This window comes from Malus sylvestris, chromosome 9, assembly GCF_916048215.2.
Source record: "Malus sylvestris chromosome 9, drMalSylv7.2, whole genome shotgun sequence".
In the NCBI taxonomy this organism is placed as follows: Eukaryota; Viridiplantae; Streptophyta; class Magnoliopsida; order Rosales; family Rosaceae; genus Malus; species Malus sylvestris.
This window is the reverse complement of record NC_062268.1, coordinates 16,339,972-16,360,825: the sequence shown is the minus strand read 5'-3', so window position 1 is coordinate 16,360,825 and position 20,854 is coordinate 16,339,972. Positions and strand designations below refer to the sequence as shown.

The following is a 20,854-nucleotide window of genomic DNA, read 5'->3' as shown; positions in this document are numbered from 1 at the left end:
ATCAGACCCTTGTCGAACATGAATTACGTATCAAACCTGGTTGCAAGCCTGTTCAACAACCTTCTCGTCGATTCTCGACCGAAGTACAGCTCGGCATAAAAGGCAAAATTGTTCAACTGTTAAATGACGGGTTTATCCAAACCGCTCGATACATCAAGTAGTTGGCGAATATTGTACCAGTACTCAAGAAAAATGGGACCTTACGCATTTGCATTGATTTTCGAAATTTGAATCTGGCAACACCTAAGGATGCATATCCCATGCCAATTTCAGATTTGCTAATTGACGCCGCGGCTGATCATGACATGCTGTCATTCATGGATGGATATGCCGATTATAACCATCTATTTATTGTCGAGGCCGATTTTCATAAAACTACTTTCTGTTGCCTAGGGGCACTTGGAACCTCTGAGTGGGTAGTCATGTCATTCGGTCTTAAAAATGTAGGTGCTACATATTAACGCGCGATGAATACCATTTTTCATGACCTGATCGGCATTACCATAGAAGTGTATATTGATGATGTCGTGGTCAAATCAAAAAGTAGCCAAACGCATATTGATGATCTTCAGCAAGCTTTCCTTCGCATGCGACGACATAACCTTAAGATGAACCCGGCCAAATGCTCATTTGGCATGTCGGCCGATAATTTCTTAGGTTTTCTTGTCCACCATCGCGGCATCAAGGTCGACACAAACAAAGCTCGTGCAATTATTGACGCTCCACCACCGACGACCAAAAAACAACTCCAGTCCTTGCTCGGGAAAATAAATTTTCTTTACCGATTCATAGCTAATTCCGCTGGCAAAATGACGGCATTCTCTATGCTTTTGAAACTTAAGGACTCAAACAAGTTTGAATGGTGTGAAGACCATCAAGTGCTTTTACGCAAATCAAGGTTGCTCTTGCGACTCCGCCTGTCCTCATACTGCCTCGACGCGATAAACCCCTTAAGCTTTACATTTCAACGACCGAAGAATCCATCGGTTGCCTCCTCACACAAGATACTGACGCTGGGCGAGAACAAGCTATTTTCTATCTTAGCCGACACCTCAATCCTCCAGAGATCAATTATTCACCAGTTGAGAAGCTTTGCTTGGCTTTGTTCTTCACCACATCAAAACTCCGACATTATATGCTCTCATCCGTTACGCAGGTCATCGTCCAAACAGATGTTATTCGATATATGCTTACTCGACCAATAGTCAATGGCCGAATCGGGAAATGGACATTGGCACTATTGGAGTTTAGTTTGCAGTACGTCCCACAAAAAGCCGTCAAATGACAAGCGCTTGCTGATTTCTTAGCCCACCACCCTTCTCCATATGGGTTCGGGGGCAACGATGTTGAAATTGGAATGGTGGAAGCACGTGACAATTATTGGACGATGTATTTCGATGGCTCCAGCATGTCAACATCGGCCGGTGTGGGGATTGTACTCCAGTCTCCACACCAACACTGTTGGTTCTTTTCCCTCAAGTTAGATTTCGATTGTACCAACAATCAGGCCGAGTATAAAGCCCTTGTTATCAGCCTTAGCGTACTTCATGATTTGCACGTTGCTCATGTCCTCGTCTTCGGTGATTCGAAGCTTGTGATTAACCAACTTAATGGAACTTGACGGTGCATGAGTTGCACTCTGGCACCCTATCACATAGTGGCCAGTTACTTGACCAAGTTATTTGACGGTATCACGTTTAATCATATTTCCTATGGACGGAACACCGTCGCAGACAAACTCGCTCAGATAGCCTCCGAAGTACAACTCTTGGGGGGCAAGAGTGGACCAATAATACCCGTTTTACGGCAATCATATCTGGCTTTGGTTAATCAACAAGTCTTTCAGCAAGACCAAGTCATTCGTACACGGGTAATGTCCTTACCATCGTTGTTGGAACGGGAGGATCTTGTAGATGTGTGCGTGGTCGAGACGCTACCAAACGACTGAAGAAGGCCAATTATGCAATACCTTGATAATCCCGGAGGCAAACACGACAGAAAAACAAAGTTCCATGCCACAAACTATGTCTCCTACCAGAACGAGTTGTATCAAAAAGGCGAGGACGGTTTATTACTGTTATGTCTCGGCCCACAAGAAGCCGCCCAAGCAATCACAGAGGTACATAAAGGAATTTGTGGAGCCCATAAATCAGGACGTAAGATGCGTTGGCTACTTCACCGGCACGGTTACTTTTGGCCAAGCATATTGAAAGATTATATCGAGTATGCACGAAGATGCGTCCAGTGTCAAATTCATGGACCCATCCAAAGGGCCCCGGCCGAATTACTTCATTCGGTCACCAAACCTTGGCCATTTAAAGGATGGGCAATGGACGTGATCGGCAAAATCACACCATCCTCTGGAACAGCGAAACATGCATGGATACTTGTGGCAACGGATTATTTCACTAAGTGGGTCGAAGCAAAATCATACGTCGAATTAACATCTAAGGAGGTTTACAATTTTATGGAGGAACATATTGTGACCAGGTTCGGTGTACCAAAAATGATCATAACTGATAATGGCACAAATTTCACGGCCGAAAGGTTCAAAGAGTATACAGCGAGCTCAAAAATTCAGCTTGAGCAGTCCACACCATACTATCCACAAGCGAATGCACAAGCTGAAGCAAGTAATAAGATTTTGATCTGTATTCTTCAAAAATGATAAAAGAAAGACCTGGCATGTGGCATTTAAAAATGAATGAAGCCTTATAGGCATACCGGACTTCACCCCAGTCGGCAACGAGGACTACCCCATATGCGTTAACTTATGGACATGACGCGATGTTACCAGTCGAGCTAAGTGTAAATTCTTTACACGTGATCGAGCAGAGTAGTTTTTCCAACACCGAATACAACCAGGCCATGTTACAAGAGTTAGAAGATTTGGAAGAAGATCGGCTTGACGCTTACAACCTTCTAGTGGCACAAAAGAAAATTACCGAGCGAGCGTATAATCAAAGGGTCAAACAAAAAACGTTCGGCGAGGGGGAATTAGTTTGGCAAACTGTCCTACCCGTAGGAATTAAAGACCCCAAGTTTGGCAAATGGTCACCGAATTGGGAAGGACCATTCGTCGTCCATAAAGTCCTCGGCAAGGGGGCATACCATCTTAAAGATTGAACCGGTGTTATTCACAGGTTGCCAATTAATGGAAAGTTCTTAAAGAAATATTACCCAGTCACATAGGAGATGCAAGAATAAAAACTCGTTTCATTAATAAACTGGTTTACAGTCAAATCATTTTAGGGTGATGAAGGAAGAAGAGTTCCAAGAAGGGCTTTCAGCTCCAGCCATCGCACCTCGCCCATTATGACCTCGGCCTGCCGATTCTTCTTATCCATCTTCAGCTGCTCGACTCGCTTTGCGTTCACCACATACTCGGTTAAACAATCTTTGCTGCCCAACTCGAAGTCATTCGCAAGCTCAGAAGCAATAGCCGACCTTCGTTTTGCCAATTCGGCCATTTGACGGTCGAGGTCGGCCAAGGCTTCCCTTTTCACCTTTAAAGCATCGATCTTCGGACGAAGAGTGTCTTGGACGACCATGGCAGCTTTCAAATCATTATCAGCCCAAAGAGCATTCTCGATGACACTAATGGATTCCCGAACTGGCTCCAAGACGGACGACGCCTGAATGATAGCCTCAACGCTCATTTGATCATCTGCTCCGAGGTCGTTTAGGCATGCACCCAACAAATCAAGACCTTTGCGCTCAAGGACTTGTGACGCCGAAAGAGACAAAACTTCTTGCAACCGAACAAGAGCAACTGAATCGGCAGGTTCAGTTGTAGTAGTCGAAGGGCCAACCATTCCAGAAGTGCTTAACAAGAGAGCTTTAAACTCAACTTCCCATGAAGGCTGCACACATAAAAATCAGTTTAAGCACAAGGAAATCACGAAAGAATATAACAAGAAGATTTTTGTTTTAAACTTGCCGAGAGAAGACTTCGGCCATGTCTTCAGGTTCGTTGCTAGAACCTAAAGTGCTTAATGGCCGAGCCTAGTGTCTTAGACTGCTTCTCAGTTCATGCGGCCGATGGAGGTTATCTACGTTCGATGGCCACTACGGCGGCCAAGAAATATAGATAACACATTTTGGAGCGTAAAAATTTCGATGAAAAGAATGGGTACGCACCTCACATTTGGTATATTCCTGGTTTAGAGTTCTAAGGCAGAAAAGTAACCAAAGAAAAGCGGTAGAGGTACTTACGAAGGTCGAAGTGGCTTCTTGGGAAGGAATGTTGAGGTCCTGGTCCTGCAGATGAATGGGTGTTTCCGCCGTCGCTTCTGGCTATACGGCAGGTCATTTACCATGATCGGCCGCAGAAGGGTCGACTTGGACAACCGTCTCGGGCATAGGGGGAGATGGATTGCGTGGTTGACGATGACTCGTCAGAGGAACCTCATCGCTCATGTCGCTCTCTTCTAGAACAACTGCCGTGTGTTTTGGATTTTCAGGGAGATTTTTCTCGACCAAGAGGGCCGCCCCTTCCAAGACAGGCGCAACAGCTGGCCCCGAAGCTGCAGACACTTCAACCAGTAGAGCAATAACTGGTCCCATGACTTAAGAAACATATCATACATAGGCGGTTTCTTTGGCTGGAATTGGCCGTTTCTCTGTCGAAGCTTAGACGACAAGGGTAGAAGGGGAAACACTAGAAGTCGTCGCTCTCGTAGTTTGACTGGAGATAACATGAATCTCTCGTTCTCCTTTCCTCGCCAGCTTCTTGACTCGTTTTACGAGTTAAGGGGGTTTGACGGCCGTCTCGGCCTCTTGACAAGGCAGTTTGCTCAGCAAGGCCTGCGCGGTTATCTTAGCCCTTTTGGAGATGGTCAATTTTTTCCCAGCCGCAGCCGCAGCGACCACTTTTGCCTTTTTCAGTGACCGACTGCCTGAGAAAGCAAAAGCAAATTAGTAGAGCTAAAAGTCGAAGGAAGAAGGTAGAAATAGACCATTACCTTGAGATTGAGGGGCAGAAGCCTTATTGGGTCGACCGTCGAATATCTTGCTCAGGACGTCTTCAACCGGAGCACCAAAAAAATTTTGGGTATACTCTTCCCACCAATCACTAAAAGTGTTAGTGCTAAGGGATTCTGGAACGGTTGGTCGAAGATGAAATTTTTGGCACCGTTCTTAAAACTCATTTTTGGCATCCTTGCACTCTTTCTCTGAAGAGCCAGATAGGCATCCTCGGATCAACAGGGAGCGAGAGGTAAGAAGAGGCACTGGTCAACCCTGAAGATAGCCGAGTTGCTGAGCAGTGAATTAGGGGTGATATACTTCCCAATTTGCTCGGTGCGCATCACACCCAAGAGGAAAGTCATGGGTAAGCACAAACGACCCTTAGGATTGACGGAGATCAGCATCATCATCTAGACTCCATGCTGATGTGGGAAGTTTAATTGACAAAGGATATTCTCGACGACAGCAGATCAAGAATTCATCATCGAAAAGGGCATCAAGGCCAAAGAAGTATTTGAACACGTCTTCAGCTTGGTAAAGATGTACTGGTCGAGAAGCAACCTAAAGGCCAAGCGTTTCAGTAGTCGAGAAGCTGGCAAGCTCTGGCCAAAGGGTGACGAAATAAACCTGCAGCCAGAGTTGGAATACCCAGAGGGGGCCACTCTGGTGTGGGTCGATCTTGTGAAGGGTCATCTCGGCCAAATAGCACAGGAGATGGGCAAGAATGGCGGGACTAAGCGCCAGGGTGTGACCGCTAGCCAGGGCTTCGGCCACCGGCATGTTCTCGGCCAAGCATTTGTTGGATTTAGTACAACAAATAAATTTGTTATACCAGTAGAAGAGGAAGGTTTCGTGTTCTTCCCGCCGTAGGTTCTCCTCACCTCGGCCGGCAAAATGAAGGTAAAGAGTATTGTAGTTGAGGAAGTTCTTATAAAGTTTCTGAATTTCCTCCTTTGAGGGTTCTTGACCCTCTATGCTCAGCGTTTCGATGGCCCGATCGTTGAAAAGTGCCTCCAGGTTGATGGTCGATGGATACCCGGAGAGGGTAGCGTCAACCGGGATGCCCAAAGGGGAAGTCCCTAGGATCGCGGTAATGTCGAGGATAGTAGGACACATGGGGCCGAGGGGAATGACCATAATGTTGGTGGCTGAGCACCAGAAGCTTGAGGCTGCCATAAGAAGCTCCTTGTCCATAACGAGCTCCATAGATGAAAGACGAATGGCATCATAAATGCCAAAAGCTTTCCATTGCTCGCCGAAGATCTTTTCCATTTGTGCAACCCAGGTTGCCCAGGTCGCAGTGGTCGAGGGCCAAGAGCCTTGGGGTTTTGTTAAATCCCACCTCGACCATTCGAACCCTTGCAGTAGAGGTGTTAAACACTACTCTTTGAAGAGTTCGGTGATAGCTGGTGGCACTGCATCTTTAAAAAGTGGACCAAGGATCTGGTGGGGGTGCTCATATCGCTCTCAAAGCGCAGAGTCTTGATTGAGCGCTGGTCGATGATTGCCCCGCATTTGTCGCATTCCTTAGAAAGCTTGGAGATAAAGGAGGCCATTGGAATGGTTTTGAAGGCTTTCTGGGAGAAAGTCAAGGGATTTTCTTTTAATCCTTTGAACAAGAGAAAGTTTGGAAATTTTGAAAACGTAAAGAATGAATAATAGAAGGCCGGGTATTTATAGACTAGTGGAATGGAAGACCAAACGGGGAGAGTAATCTGGAAGATCGCTAATAATTATGGAGTGATGAAGAATATTAACAGACCCAGGAGAAAGAACTAAAAAACTCGCAGATTAAGGGGTCATGATGATATCGTGACGGCGTCCTTTTATGAAAAAATGACGTTTTAGTGTCTGCACGATCTTGTGGGTACCGAAACGAGATTGCATGATGGCATGAGGCGACAGGTATAATGATTTGAGGACATTTGGACATCCACACGTCCTGAGAAATTCAAAAATCTCGCAGATCAAGGGGGTAATAATGAAATGACACTTCAGGTCATGCTGAGAAGATGACACTTGGCGAGATATCTGACGAGAGCAAGATCGTGCAATCGTGCTTCATAAATGCACCTCAGGAAATGGACCCTGGTGTCGCTTCTTCAAGGTCAAGGCTCGGCCAGAGACTTCGGGCCGAAAAAGTCCTCAGAAGCGAGGGGCAATGTTTAGGCCCAAATCTCGGCCCAGAACGCCTTACGAAAAGGTTACCGTGGATCGTTTAGTTCATAGGCTTCCTAATTTAGGTTGGTCAAGTCATGCTACGAGACGAGTAACTGAATTCTAGCGCAATAAGGAGTCTCGACAAGATATGGATATTGATAACCTAGAAGTGAATCCGGCTTGATAAAGGACTGGGTTCAAAGTCATAGTGAAAATAGGACTGGTCGAGATGGTGTTTGATTAGAAGAAGAAATCATAATCTGAGTAGGGTTTTAATTCGATATAGAAAGTACCTGATGCTATAAATAGATGAGGATGTGCATCGTTCAAGACCCTCTTCAATTCAACACACAATTGCCCTGCGCAAATTTTCTCAACAACCTTGCGACTTTTTCCTTTTCTTTTTTCGCTGACACACCTTCAGTTTGGATAAACACCACTGTGAAGGCAACCAGTGATATCTTCAGTCGGCATAGATAACACTGTTACTGTAGAACCAGCCGGTCTCACATCATCTTCAGTCGGCATAGATAGCATTGCGTCGAGGGTGACTGGTTATCTATTCAAGTCTCGGTCGAAAAAGGATTCCCGAATCCTTATTGGTCGAGGTTATCTCATTAGCCTTCTCGGCGAAGTGAGGTGTTACAGTTTATTAGGCTCAGCATGTTGCACGCCGAGTTAGTTTATGATTGGATACTCTCAAATGGGATTTAGAGTTCGGCATTCCGACGGCCGAACCACGTTTATTGTTAAGACATATATCCACTTTGAGTATTTGTGCCCTTACACTATGGTGTCGATTCGGCGTGAGTTTACTCTGACGAATACCATCACTGTGACCGAATCCGACGACGACGATTTGTGAACTTCGTAAGCATAGTAGCCTTGTCTTCAGGTTCGAGAACCCAAGAGGCTGAGACGTGTTCCTTCCTCAGTCACAATCGCAAGACGCAGAAGTCAGCCGCGCACTCAACACAACATCAGCATATTTTTACTCCTCGGCCGAGCTCGGCCGACGAGGTGGCACGCCCTACATTCAACCGAAAGACGTAGTTAGCTCATAGATTACTCGGCCTGCGCGCTATGTAGGCTTGGTAGTTTTTAGGGTCAACAGGTATTCTTCTTTATTTGTAAGTGAGAGTTATTAGTTCGATTCTCGCCAAAGACGAATAGGAACCACAATATTGTTAGCTTATTGTGAGGCTAAGCCCACCATAAGGTTCAAAACAAAAAAAAAATTGTTTTTAAATATACATACGCAAAAATTGTTTTTTCATTATTTAAATATTTTTAATCCACGTGAAAATATTTAATTAGATTTGTGAGACCAAATTATGTGTCATACCAAGACATAATAGAATTTTGATATAATTGTAATGACTCAAGCTAGTTAATAAATATATACATATTAAATAGTGTCTAACTCTTTAGAGACTTACCTTTAATGTAAATATATTGTTACATAAAAAAAATAATTAAAAAAAAAAAAAAACCTGTACAGACCTATTTTCCATGTCACTTCATCCTCAATTAAAAAAAAATTGCCCCAAAAAAGAAAAGGAATTGTAGAAAAAAATGAGCTCTTCATATGAAATGAGGGTACATTTTTGGCAGCTCCTTGATGTCCACATTGTAAAACCTCTGAATGTCATGCAGCTTTCTCTCCTCCTCCCTCGCCACAAAGCAAATGACATGACCTTTTCTTCTAAACCTTAAGCTCGGTCCCAATCGATGAACATAATCTTCCAAATCATCCGGCAAATCATAGTTTACTACTATAACAGATTCTTGCTGCTGCTGCGGCGGAGCATCTATACAATCCACCATGACATCGTCGGTGATGTGAACACGGCAAGAACCGGCATGGAATTCACGTACAATTACATCACAAGTGTCCCAGTCCATGTCAGCATGGATGGCCGAGACAGCGTGGTTGCGGTGTCGTATCTTGTCAGCAAGCCACTGCCACCCTGTCGGTTGTGTTAACAAAAATGACAGCTTGAGTGATAGAGGAATTATAGAGCTCAGTAATTTTCTCAATCTTCCATCTATCTTGATCAACATCGACATAAAATTGGTTGAAACCCTCGAGGTTGAGCTCATCAGGCGGCTTTTGGAAGATCCTTGCGGGTTTGTTCATAAACTTCCTTGTGATTACAAGGCATTTAGGGGACATTGTAGCAGAGAACAAGCCAGCCTGAACTGATGGCAGCGGCACGAAAATGTCACGGATCTGACCATCAAAACATCAATATTGTTAGGACATTTAAATTGCAAGTCAAACAAAAATCGAAACCACAAAATTAGTGGGAGAAAAAGGGCAACCATGCAGTGAAATCTTATTTCACCTCGCGGTCGGTCTAAATTGGCAGTCTAACATGTCAGCCAGTCCGACAAGAAAATATTCTTAACAACAAACCTGGTCTTCAAAACCACCAGTAAGCAATTCATCAGCCTCGTCCAGTACGAAAATCTTTATATGATCCCCGCAAAGTGCCTCCCAGTGAAACATGTCAAATACAGAGCAGGGAGTGCCAACGACAACAACACCAGCTTGAAGAATTTGTTTATCTTCATGAACACTTGCCCGCCCACACAAGCAAGAACCCTCACGCTGAGATATTTGCCAAGTGCTCGCATAAGCTTCTCCGTCTGCAGCGCCAAATCGTTCCTAGGTGTCAACACCAATGCCTGGCACTGGTTTAGACCATAATCAAGTCGCTGCAAAATTCCATTGCAGCAAGCTGCTGTTTTCCCAGTTCCAGGATGAGCCTGTTCAATAACATCAAGACCTCTGCAGAATGGAACAATGCCCCTTTTCTGAATTGTATAAGGCTTCTTAAAACTTTCACACACCAAAAATAAAAATTTAAAAAAAAAAAATTGCGCACTTTTTGTCTTGAAAAAGAAAATGGCGAGGACAAGTGAGAACTAAAAACTAAAAATAAAATGGTTATCAGACGGACCCTAAAGTTTTGAAAGCAAATAAGTGGTGATGTTGCCTACTGGGAAAACCGATAATCTAAACTTGACAACAACAACAACAACAACAACAAAGCCTTTTCCCACTAAGTGGGGTCGGCTATATGAATCCTAGAACGTTATTGCGCTCGGTTTTGTGTCATGTCCTCCGTTAGATCCAAGTACTCTAAGTCTTTTCTTAGGGTCTCTTCCAAAGTTTTCCTAGGTCTTCCTCTACCCCTTCGGCCCTGAACCTCTGTCCCGTGGTCACATCTTCGAACCGGAGCGTCAGTAGGCCTTCTTTGCACATGTCCAAACCACCGTAACCGATTTTCTCTCCTCTTTCCTTCAATTTCGGCTACTCCTACTTTACCTCGGATATCCTCATTCCTAATCTTATCCTTTCTCGTGTGCCCACACATCCAACGAAGCATCCTCATCTCCACTACACCTACGTGTTGATGCTTCACCGCCCAACATTCTATGCCATACAGCATTGCCGGCCTTATTATCGTCCTATAAAATTTTTCCTTGAGCTTCAGTGGCCTACGACGGTCACACAACACGCCGGATGCACTCTTCCACTTCATCCATCCAGCTTGTATTCTATGGGTGAGATTTCCATCAAATTCTCCGTTCTTTTGCAAGATAGATCCTAGGTAGCGAAAACGGTCGCTCTTTGGTATTTCCTGATCTCCGATCCTCACCCCTAACTCATTTTGGCCTCCGTTTGCACTGAACTTGCACTCCATATATTCTGTCTTTGATCGGCTTAGGCGATGACCTTTAGATTCCAACACTTCTCTCCAAAGGTTAAGCTTCGCGTTTACCCCTTCCTGCGTTTCATCTATCAACACTATATCGTTTGCGAAAAGCATACACCAAAGAATATCATCTTAAATATTAAGTTTGTGATCTTCGCTAGATTGCTCCGGTCATTAGTGTGGATAAGTATGTAAATGGATAGAGACATGAAGCAAACACAAGATGTACGTGGTTCACCCAGATTGGCTACGTTCACAGAGTAAAGGAGTTCTCATTAATTGTGAAGGGTTTACACAGTATATAGGTTCAAGCTCTCCTTTAGTGAGTACAAGTGAATGATTTAGTACAAATGACATTAGGAAATATTGTGGAAGAATGATCTCCTTTAGTGAGTACGTGTGAAGATTACAGACAAGCTTTATTCAAGGAGATCTGGCTCTCGAAGTTGAGAAAGCGGTGTGAGGATTACAGACAAGCTTTATCTAAGGGGCTCTCGAAGTTGAGAGAGCGGTGCCTCTTCGGTTTTCGAACAAGCAATCCTGTCGGGGATCTGTCTCTCTAGATTTGGAGAACGGTGCCTCTTCGATTTTTGAGAAAGCAATCCTGCTAGGAGTCTGGCTCTCGAGATTCGGAGAGCGGTGTCTCGTCGTTTTTTGAGAAAGTAATTGTGTTGGGAGTCTGGCTCTCGAGATTCGGAGGACGGTGCATCTTCGATCTTGAAGCAAGCAATCTTGTTGGGAGTGTTTTCTCAAATGTGAGTAAAGGTTAGGCCTGTTTGCTAGTCTACCTTGCCACGGAGCACAGAGGTTGACCCACAGGGACTTTCCAATTATCCAGCAATGGTCATGTTCCTTTACCCTTGTGGGTAATAATATGGTAACTAGACCTTCAAAATTTATGTGTCTAAACTTTGTTAGTGCTGTTTCTTTGCTATTCTTTTACCCTTCTTGGTCATAGCGATGTAATGGGAGCTGCAAACTTCACGTGTCTAAACTTTGTCAGAGATTTTTGGCAAAGTTATATGTGGTACCCGTGAGCTGATGTTGCGTGTGGAAAGTGAATGATTGAACAGTAACATTCACGTGCTTTCTACTTCACTAGAAATCTTCGACAGAATGCCCGTAATTTCCGCAAAGTTGAGTGTGCATGTGACGGGTGCTGACAAGGCTGAAAAAGCAGGTGCCTCTTCGATTTCTGAGATCGGCCCTCGTGGTCTCTGAGCAGCCCAGCTTTTGAGAAAGCAAGCGCCTCTTCGATTTCTGCGATCGACCTTCGTGGTCTTTGAACAGCCCAGCTTTTGAGAAAGCAAACGCCTCTTCGATTCCTGAGATCGGCCCTCGTGGTTTCTGAGCAGCCCAGCTTTTGAGAAAGCAAACGCCTTTTCGATTTCTGAGCAGGCGCCTTTTCGATTTCTGAAGCTCCATCGAGTGCGGATTTTTATAAAGGCTGGTATTAAGTTCCAAAGCACACTTGAATCTCCACTAGTAGAAGCTCCCTTCTTGCATTTCTAAGATCTTAATTTGTCCGACCTCTTTTCTCTTCAACACCTTTGAAAATGTCTGGCCCCTCCGACCGTCGTTTTAACTTGAACCTTGTTGAAGAGGCAGCCACGCCTTCTCCAGACAACATATGGCGCCCATCCTTCTTATCCCCTACTGGTCCTCTTACCGTTGAGGATTCCGTGATGAAGAATGATATGATCGTTGCGGTGGTGGCCAGGAACCTTCTCACTCCCAAAGATAACAGACTACTTTCCAAACGGTCTGATGAGTTGGCTGTTAAGGATTCTCTGGCTCTCAGTGTTCAGTGTGCAGGTTCTGTGTCTAATATGGCCCAACGCCTATTTGCTCAAACCCGCCAAGTTGAATCATTGGAGGCTGAAGTGATGAGTCTCAAACAGGAGATTAGAGGGCTCAAGCATGAGAATAAACAGTTGCACCGGCTCGCTCATGACTATGCTACAAACATGAAGAGGAAGCTTGACCAGATGAAGGAATCTGATGGTCAGATTTTACATGATCATCAGAGGTTTGTGGGTTTGTTCCAAAGGCATTTATTGCCTTCGTCTTCTGGGGCTGTACCGCGTAATGAAGCTCCAAATGATCAACCTCCGATGCCTCCTCCTTCTAGGGTGCTGTCCAGTACTGAGGCTCCGAATGATCCCCCTCCGGTGCCTTCTCTTTCTGGGGCTCTACCGACTGCTGAGACTTCTCCTAAGCAACCTTTGTGAAGGCTCCCTCTTGTTTGTTTATTTTGACTCATGTATATGTACATATTTGTAACTTCTTAGAGATATCAATAAATAAGCTTTGTTTCATTTCAACGTATTATGTTAAATACACCAAAGCCTTCTTCACTAAGTTCTTTGAATTTTTCTTTTGTTGAAGCTTGTATGTTGAAGCTTTGTGAGTGGAGCATGTAGGTTGAGGTAGTGTTCCCTTAATTTCCCGAGTGGGGAAAACTTCTCGATTGGAGACTTGAAAAATCCAAGTCACTGAGTCGGGTCGGCTATATGAATCTTAGAACGCCATTGTGCTCGATCCTGTGTCATGTCCTCCGTTAGATCCAAGTACTCTAAGTCTTTTCTTAAAGTCTATTCCAAAGTTTTCCTAGGTCTTCCTCTACCCCTTCGGCCCTGAACCTCTGTCCCGTAGTCGCATCTTCTAATCGAAGCGTCAGTAGGCCTTCTTTGCACATGTCCAAACCACCGTAACCGATTTTCTCTCAGTTTTCCTTCAATTTCGGCTACTCCTACTTTACCTCGGATATCCTCATTCCTAATCTTATCCTTTCTCGTGTGCCCACACATCCAACGAAGCATCCTCATCTCTGCTACACCAATTTTGTGTACGTGTTGATGCTTCACCGCCCAACATTCTGTGCCATACAGCATCGCCGGCCTTATTGTCGTCCTATAAAATTTTCCCTTAAGCTTCAGTGGCATACGACGATCACACAACACGCCGGATGCACTCTTCCACTTCATCCATCCAGCTTGTATTCTATGGTTGAGATCTCCATCTAATTCTCCGTTCTTTTGCAAGATAGATCCTAGGTAGCGAAAACGGTCGCTCTTTGGTATTTCCTGATCTCCGATCCTTACCCCTAACTCATTTTGGCCTCCATTTGCACTGAACTTGCACTCTATATATTCTGTCTTTGATCGTCTTAGGCGAAGACCTTTAGATTCCAACACTTCTCTCCAAAGGTTAAGCTTCGCATTTACCCCTTCCTGAGTTTCATCTATCAACACTATATCGTCTGCGAAAAGCATACACCAAGGAATATCATCTTGAATATGTCCTGTTAACTCATCCATTACCAACGCAAAAAGGTAATGACTTAAGGATAAGCCTTGATGTAATCCTACAGTTATAGGGAAGCTTTCGGTTTGTCCTTCATGAGTTCTTACGGCAGTCTTTGCTCCTTCATACATATCCTTTATAGCTTGGATATATGCTACTCGTACTCATTTCTTCTCTAAAATCCTCCAAAGAATGTCTCTTGGGACCCTATCATACGCTTTTTCCAAATCTATAAAGACCATGTGTAAATCCTTTTTCCCATCTCTATATCTTTCCATCAATCTTCGTAAGAGATAGATTGCCTCCATGGTTGAGCGCCCTGGCATGAACTCGAATTGGTTGTCCGAAACCCGTGTCTCTTGCCTCAATCTATGTTCAATGACTCTCTCCCAGAGCTTCATTGTATGACTCATTAGCTTAATACCCCTATAGTTCATGCAATTTTGTATGTCGCCCTTATTCTTGTAAATAGGCACCAAGGTGCTCTTTCGCCACTAGTTTGGCATCTTCTTCATTTTCAAAATCCTATTGAAAAGGTCAGTGAGCCATGATATACCTGTCTCTCCCAAGGCTTTCCACACTTCAATCGGTATATCGTCTGGGCCCACTGCTTTTCTATGCTTCATCTTCTTCAAAGCTACAACCACTTCTTCCTTCCTGATTCGACGATAAAAGGAGTAGTTTCTACACTCTTCAGAGTTACTCAACTCCCCTAAGGGAGTACTCCTTTCATGTCCTTCATTGAAAAGATTATGAAAATAACCTCTCCATCTGTCTTTGACCGCGTTCTCTGTAGCAAGAACCTTTCCATCCTCATCCTTGATGCACCTCACTTGGTTTAGGTCACTTGTCTTCTTTTCCCTTGCTCTAGCTAATTTATAGATATCCAACTCTCCTTCTTTGGTATCTAGTCGCTTATACATATCGTCATAAGCCGCTAACTTAGCTTCTCTCACAGCTTTCTTCGCCTCTTGCTTCGCTCTTCTATACCTTTCACCATTTTCGTCGGTCCTATCCTTGTGTAAGGCTTTCAACATTCTTCTTAGCCTTCACCTTTGTTTGTACCTCCTCATTCCACCACCAAGATTCCTTTTGGTGTGGAGCAAAGCCCTTGGACTCTCCTAATACCTCTTTTGCTACTTTTCGGATACAGCTAGCCATGGAATCCCACATTTGGCTAGCTTCCCCCTCTCTATCCCACACAGACTGGGTGATTACTTGCTCTTTGAAAATGACTTGTTTTTCTCCTTTTAGATTCTACCATCTAGTCTTTGGGCACTTCCAAGTCTTGTTCTTTTTTCTCACTATTTTGATATGTACATCCATCACCAACAAGCGATGTTGATTAGCCAAGCTCTCCCCCGGTATAACTTTGCAATCCTTACAAGTTATACGATCCCCTTTCCTCATTAGAAGAAAATCTATTTGTGTTTTTGACGACCCACTCTTGTAGGTGATCACATGTTCTTCTCTTTTTTTAAAGAAGGTGTTGGCTAAGAAGAGATCATATGCCATTGCAAAATCCAAGATAGCTTCCCTATCCTCATTTCTCTCCCCAAAACCATGGCCACCATGAAAACCTCCATAATTGTCTGTCTCCCTGCCCACGTGTCCATTTAAATCTCCTCCTATAAATAACTTCTCCGTCTGAGCAATTCCTTGCACCAAGTCTCCAAGGTATTCCCAAAATTTCTCCTTCGAACTCGTATCCAACCCTACTTGAGGTGCGTACGCACTAATCACATTGATGAGTTCTTGTCCTATTACAATCTTGATTGCCATGATTCTATCTCCTACCATCTTGACATCTACAACATCTTGTGTCAAGGTCTTGTCCATAATGATGCCAACACCGTTTCTCGTTCTATTTGTGCCTGAATACCAAAGCTTAAACCCTGAGCTTTCTAGATCCTTTGCCTTAAGACCAACCCACTTAGTTTCTTGTAGGCACATAATATTTATCCTTCTCCTCACCATAACTTCCACTACTTCCATAGATTTTCCCGTTAAAGTTCCTATATTCCACGTTCCTAAACGCATTCTACTCTCTTGAACTCTACCCTTCTGTCCTAGCTTCTTCACCATCCCCCGTCTAATAGGATCAAAGTACTTCTTTTGTGTGTCCTGTGTAAAGTTGATAGGAGCATATGCTCCCAAACAACTTTGAGTGGAATCGTTCGAAAAGAAGTTTCTATGGCCCCCTTGCTCATTTAACACTGCATCCGGGTGCCGATGGAGATACAGCGACCCTTGCTCACTTATCACTGTGCTCGGGCCACACAGCGCGCCACTTACGGGTGACGTCCTAGCTTTAGCGCAATTTCGTTCTGGATTCATTGTCATAAGGATTCGACGTAACTGTGGAGTGCCGGATGTCGACTACCTGACGCCCTCCCCCTCCTCCTTTATTCGGGCTTGGGACCGGCAATGTAAAATAAACTTACATAGGCGGAGTTATCTAAACTTGACAAACAGAAATTAAATTCCTACCATAAGCATAAATGCCCCTTAGAAAATTTTCTTGCAACCCCATATAATCGAAACTTTAATGAACCTCATCATATGGTGTGAAAAAATTGTCATCAACCTCACCATAGGATACCTCTTGTTCTTCAGGAGCAAGACCTGCCATATCTGTAGGCGTATCTGTACAATGACTGATCTGTTAAAGTAGCTAAAAACAAACTAGTAATGGGTTTTTGAGAAACTATTAAGTTCATATATTTTCATGTCCGAATTGCTTAATTGTGAGGATGTGATGAATGTACTGTAAGAATATGAAGGTTCTAGATAGTGAAAAGTGTCAAGAGATTAAGAAATAAGCAAAACAGTTAGGATTGTTTACTTAGTGTGTAAGGAAAAGCTATGACTATAAATACTTGTAATTGTTCTGTAAGATTCATTCATTCAATACAATCAAAGAACTATTCAATGATAAAATCTCTCTCTCTCTCTCTCTCTCTCTATCTATCTCTTGTGTCTTATTTTCTAAGAAAACTCCATTGCAGAAGCTGCATTTTCTGCATTCTAACATGGTATCTTCGCTGGTTGAGGGTTCGTCTTCTCGGTCCTGAGTTTCATTCTGCTTCCGCACATCTTCTCTGGTGATTGGTACTCGATTCTCTTTCTTATTTGATCCTGCAAGTTCTTATCTGTGTGAATTTGCGATCTGAGGTTTGCGTCTGCTGATTGCTCACCATATGTTTGATGAAATGTCTGACTGAAGATCTTCTCTTGATTCTGATTTCGTCCTTTGCATAATCAAGATTGTGAAGTTTGAAACTCTAATTTTTCAAAGGTTTTCGTGAAAATTCCTCAATTCGTTGAAACTGTTATAGCAATATGATGACTCCTACTCAGTTGCAAATTGTGCAATCTCCGTTTACGAATCTTATTCCGAATGTTCATACATCAGTTACTGTGAAATTAGATGATACAAACTATCTCATTTGGCATTATCAATTACAATTGGTGCTTGAAAGTCATGGCATTCTTGGCTTTGTTGATGGATCTCGTCGATGTCCTACTCGATTTGAGCAAGATTCCGAGGTTGAAGGAGTTGAAACTGATGACTTTAAAATCTGGAAAATGCATGACCGTGCTCTCATGCAACTCATCATTGCCACACTATCTCCCACTGCTATGTCTTGCATTATTGGGTGTATGACTTCGTATGATATGTGGACCAATTTGAAAGATAGGTTCTCTACTGTCACCAAGGCTAGTATTTTCCAGATGAAAACTGAGTTACAAAACATTCAGAAAGGTGCTGATTATGTTTCTCTATATCTTCAACGCATCAATGATGCTAGAGATCATTTGTCTGCAGCAGGTGTGTTCTTTGATGATGATGATGTGGTGATTTTAGCCCTCAAGGGGTTACCGGCTGAATATAACACTTTCAAAACTGTTATTCGAGGACGAGACAATGTTATCTCCTTGAAAGATTTCAGAGCACAGTTATTGGCTGAGGAAAATCATACAGTTTCTGAAACCTTTGCAACTGCTATGCTTGCTCAAAACAACACTGGCAAAGGCAAAGCATTAATGCTTGGTGATCATGTTTCTGGAAGTTCCTCTAATGGTTTATCTCCCTCTTCAACTCACAATTCTGGCCCTTCTCATACTGCTAATTTTGGAGGTTTTTCCAATATCAATGGCGGTTTTTCTAATTCTGGTTTTCGAGGCCGAGGAAGAGGCAGAAACAATTTTTACTCAAACTCCCGATTCAATGGTGTTCCTAATAATGGTGCTGGAATTCTTGGTTCACCAAAGCCTCATATATCTACCTGTTCCGAGCATGGTTATGATATTCTTGTATGTCAAATTTGCAACAAAAAGGGTCATATGGCTTCAAATTGTTTTCAAAGGCATTCTACCTCCACATCTTCATCCTCCAGAGTTCAGTGTCAGATTTGCTGGAAGTTTGGACACACTGCCATTCAATGTTATCACCAGGCTAATTTTTCTTACCAAGGGAGACCACCATCACCTACTCTCACTGCCATGCACACCACTTATCAGCCTTCTGCACCTCAGGAGTCTTTTTGAGTGGCTGATACTGGAGCTACCTCACATATGACCTCGGATCTTGGTAACCTCACTCTGGCAGAACCATTTCCCAGCAATGAAACAATAACCACAGCTAGTGGTTCAGGTTTGAAAATTTCTCATATTGGCTCCAATACCTTGAAAACTCATAGCTATGCTTTTGAGTTGAAGAATATATTGCATGTGCCTCGTTTATCTCAACATCTGTTGTCTATATATCGATTGTGCAAAGATAACAAATGTAGATTCATTTGTGATGAATTCTGTTTGTGGATTCAGGACAAGGTCACCGGGACAATCCTCCTTCAAAGACTATGTAGAGATGGCCTTTATCCTATCCCTTTTCATGTTCCCCAATATCCACTTTCTCAAGCTCAAAAGTACACTGCATCATTTCAGCAGCAAGCAGCTATATAGGACATCATGTCAAAATAAATTTGTGGCACAAACGATTAGGGCATCCATCTAATATTGTTGTCTCTACAATGTTAAATCAATCTAAAATCCCTACATCTGTTAATAATGTGCTTCTGTTTGTACATATTGTCTAGAAGGCAAGTTAACCAAACTGCCATTTGTTTTTCCTGCCAATAAAGTTGTAAAACGCTTAAAAGTTCTTCATAGTGATGTTTGGGGGCCTTCTTCTACTGTCTCAGTTGAAGGCTACAAGTATTATATCAGCTTTGTTAATGAATGAACCAGGTTTACCTGGATTTCCCATTAATCAATAAAAGTGAAGTTTACAGTGTATTTGTTCACTTTTATAACTTCTTAGTCACCCAATTTTCAGCCTCTGTTAAAGTTTTTCAAAGTGATGGTGGTGGAGAGTATACAAGTCATAGATTTCAACAATTTTTACTTGAAAAATGTGTCATACATCATAAATCATGTCCCTATACTCCAGAACAAAATGGTCTAGCTGAAAGAAAGCATAGACACATTCTTAAGACAGCAATTACCCTTTTACAAACTGTTGCATTACCATCAAAATATTGGTTTCATGCTTGTGCCATTTCTGCTTATTTGATCAATAGGATGCCATGTCAAACTCTCAAAATGCCATCTCCTTTCTGTTGTCTGTTTGGTACTTTACCTTCTCTGTCTCATCTTAAAGTGTTTGGTTGTGCATGTTTCCCATTGCTTAAACCTTATAACTCAACCAAGTTACAACCTAAGACAGCCCAATGTGTTTTTATAGGGTATGCAGGCCAATATAAGGGTTACTTATGTCTTAATCCAGTTTCTGGGAAAAATTTTGTTTCTAGACATGTCTTGTTTGATGAGGACAGTTTTCCTTATTCCTCACTTGTTAACTCTGTTGGTGCATCTTTATCACATATTACACCACCATCAAATTCATTACACATTTCACCTTTGGTCACTTCACAAAACATCACTGTTTCACCATTTACTCTCCCAATTGTTTCCCCATCTATTACAACCTCTAATGCCTCAGAGTGTTCCAATACACATATTCCTAGAGCTCCAGAGTTTTGTTCTAACCCATTACCTACTCATACATCTTATACACAGTCTGATGTCCCTAGTGATCCAGATTTTCAACCTGAAAATCTGCAAGTTGTCAATCTGATTCCTACTGTGAATTTGCATCCTATGCAAACTAGATCCAAAAGTGGGATTAGTAAGAAGAAGGCTTTTTTTGCTACTGTTCAGTCTTCAGTTGATGTTATAAAACCTTCATCTTTCAAGGTTGCCAATAAAATTTCTGAATGGAAGGTTGTTATGCAAGAAGAAATAGATGCTCTCCATGCTCAAAATACTTGGACCTTGGTTCCCATGCCTCCAGATAAGAATTTAATGGGCTGTAAATGGGTTTATAGACTCAAGAAGCTTCCATATGGTTCCATAGCCCGATATAAGGCTCGGTTAGTAGCTAAGGGCTACAATCAAGAAGAGGGTATTGATTATACTGAGACTTTTAGTCCTGTTGTGAAACCTACTCCAGTGAGGTTGATTTTAGCATTGGCTGCACATTTTATATGATCATTAAAGCAGTTGGATGTTAAAAATGCATTCTTGCATGGTGATCTTCATGAGGAAGTCTATATGTCTCAGCCTCAAGGGTTCCATAGTACTACTCATCCTTCTCATTATGTTTGTAAACTCAACAAATCGTTGTATGG

The 20,854-nt window shown here is 42.9% G+C and overlaps 1 pseudogene; it reads right to left on the bottom strand.

Annotated features, from left to right (window-relative positions):
* Window positions 1-8,509: 8,509 nt before the first annotated feature.
* LOC126633840 (eukaryotic initiation factor 4A-6-like) lies at window positions 8,510-16,791 on the bottom strand (annotated as a pseudogene).
* Between the last annotated feature and the right edge of the window lie 4,063 nt (window positions 16,792-20,854).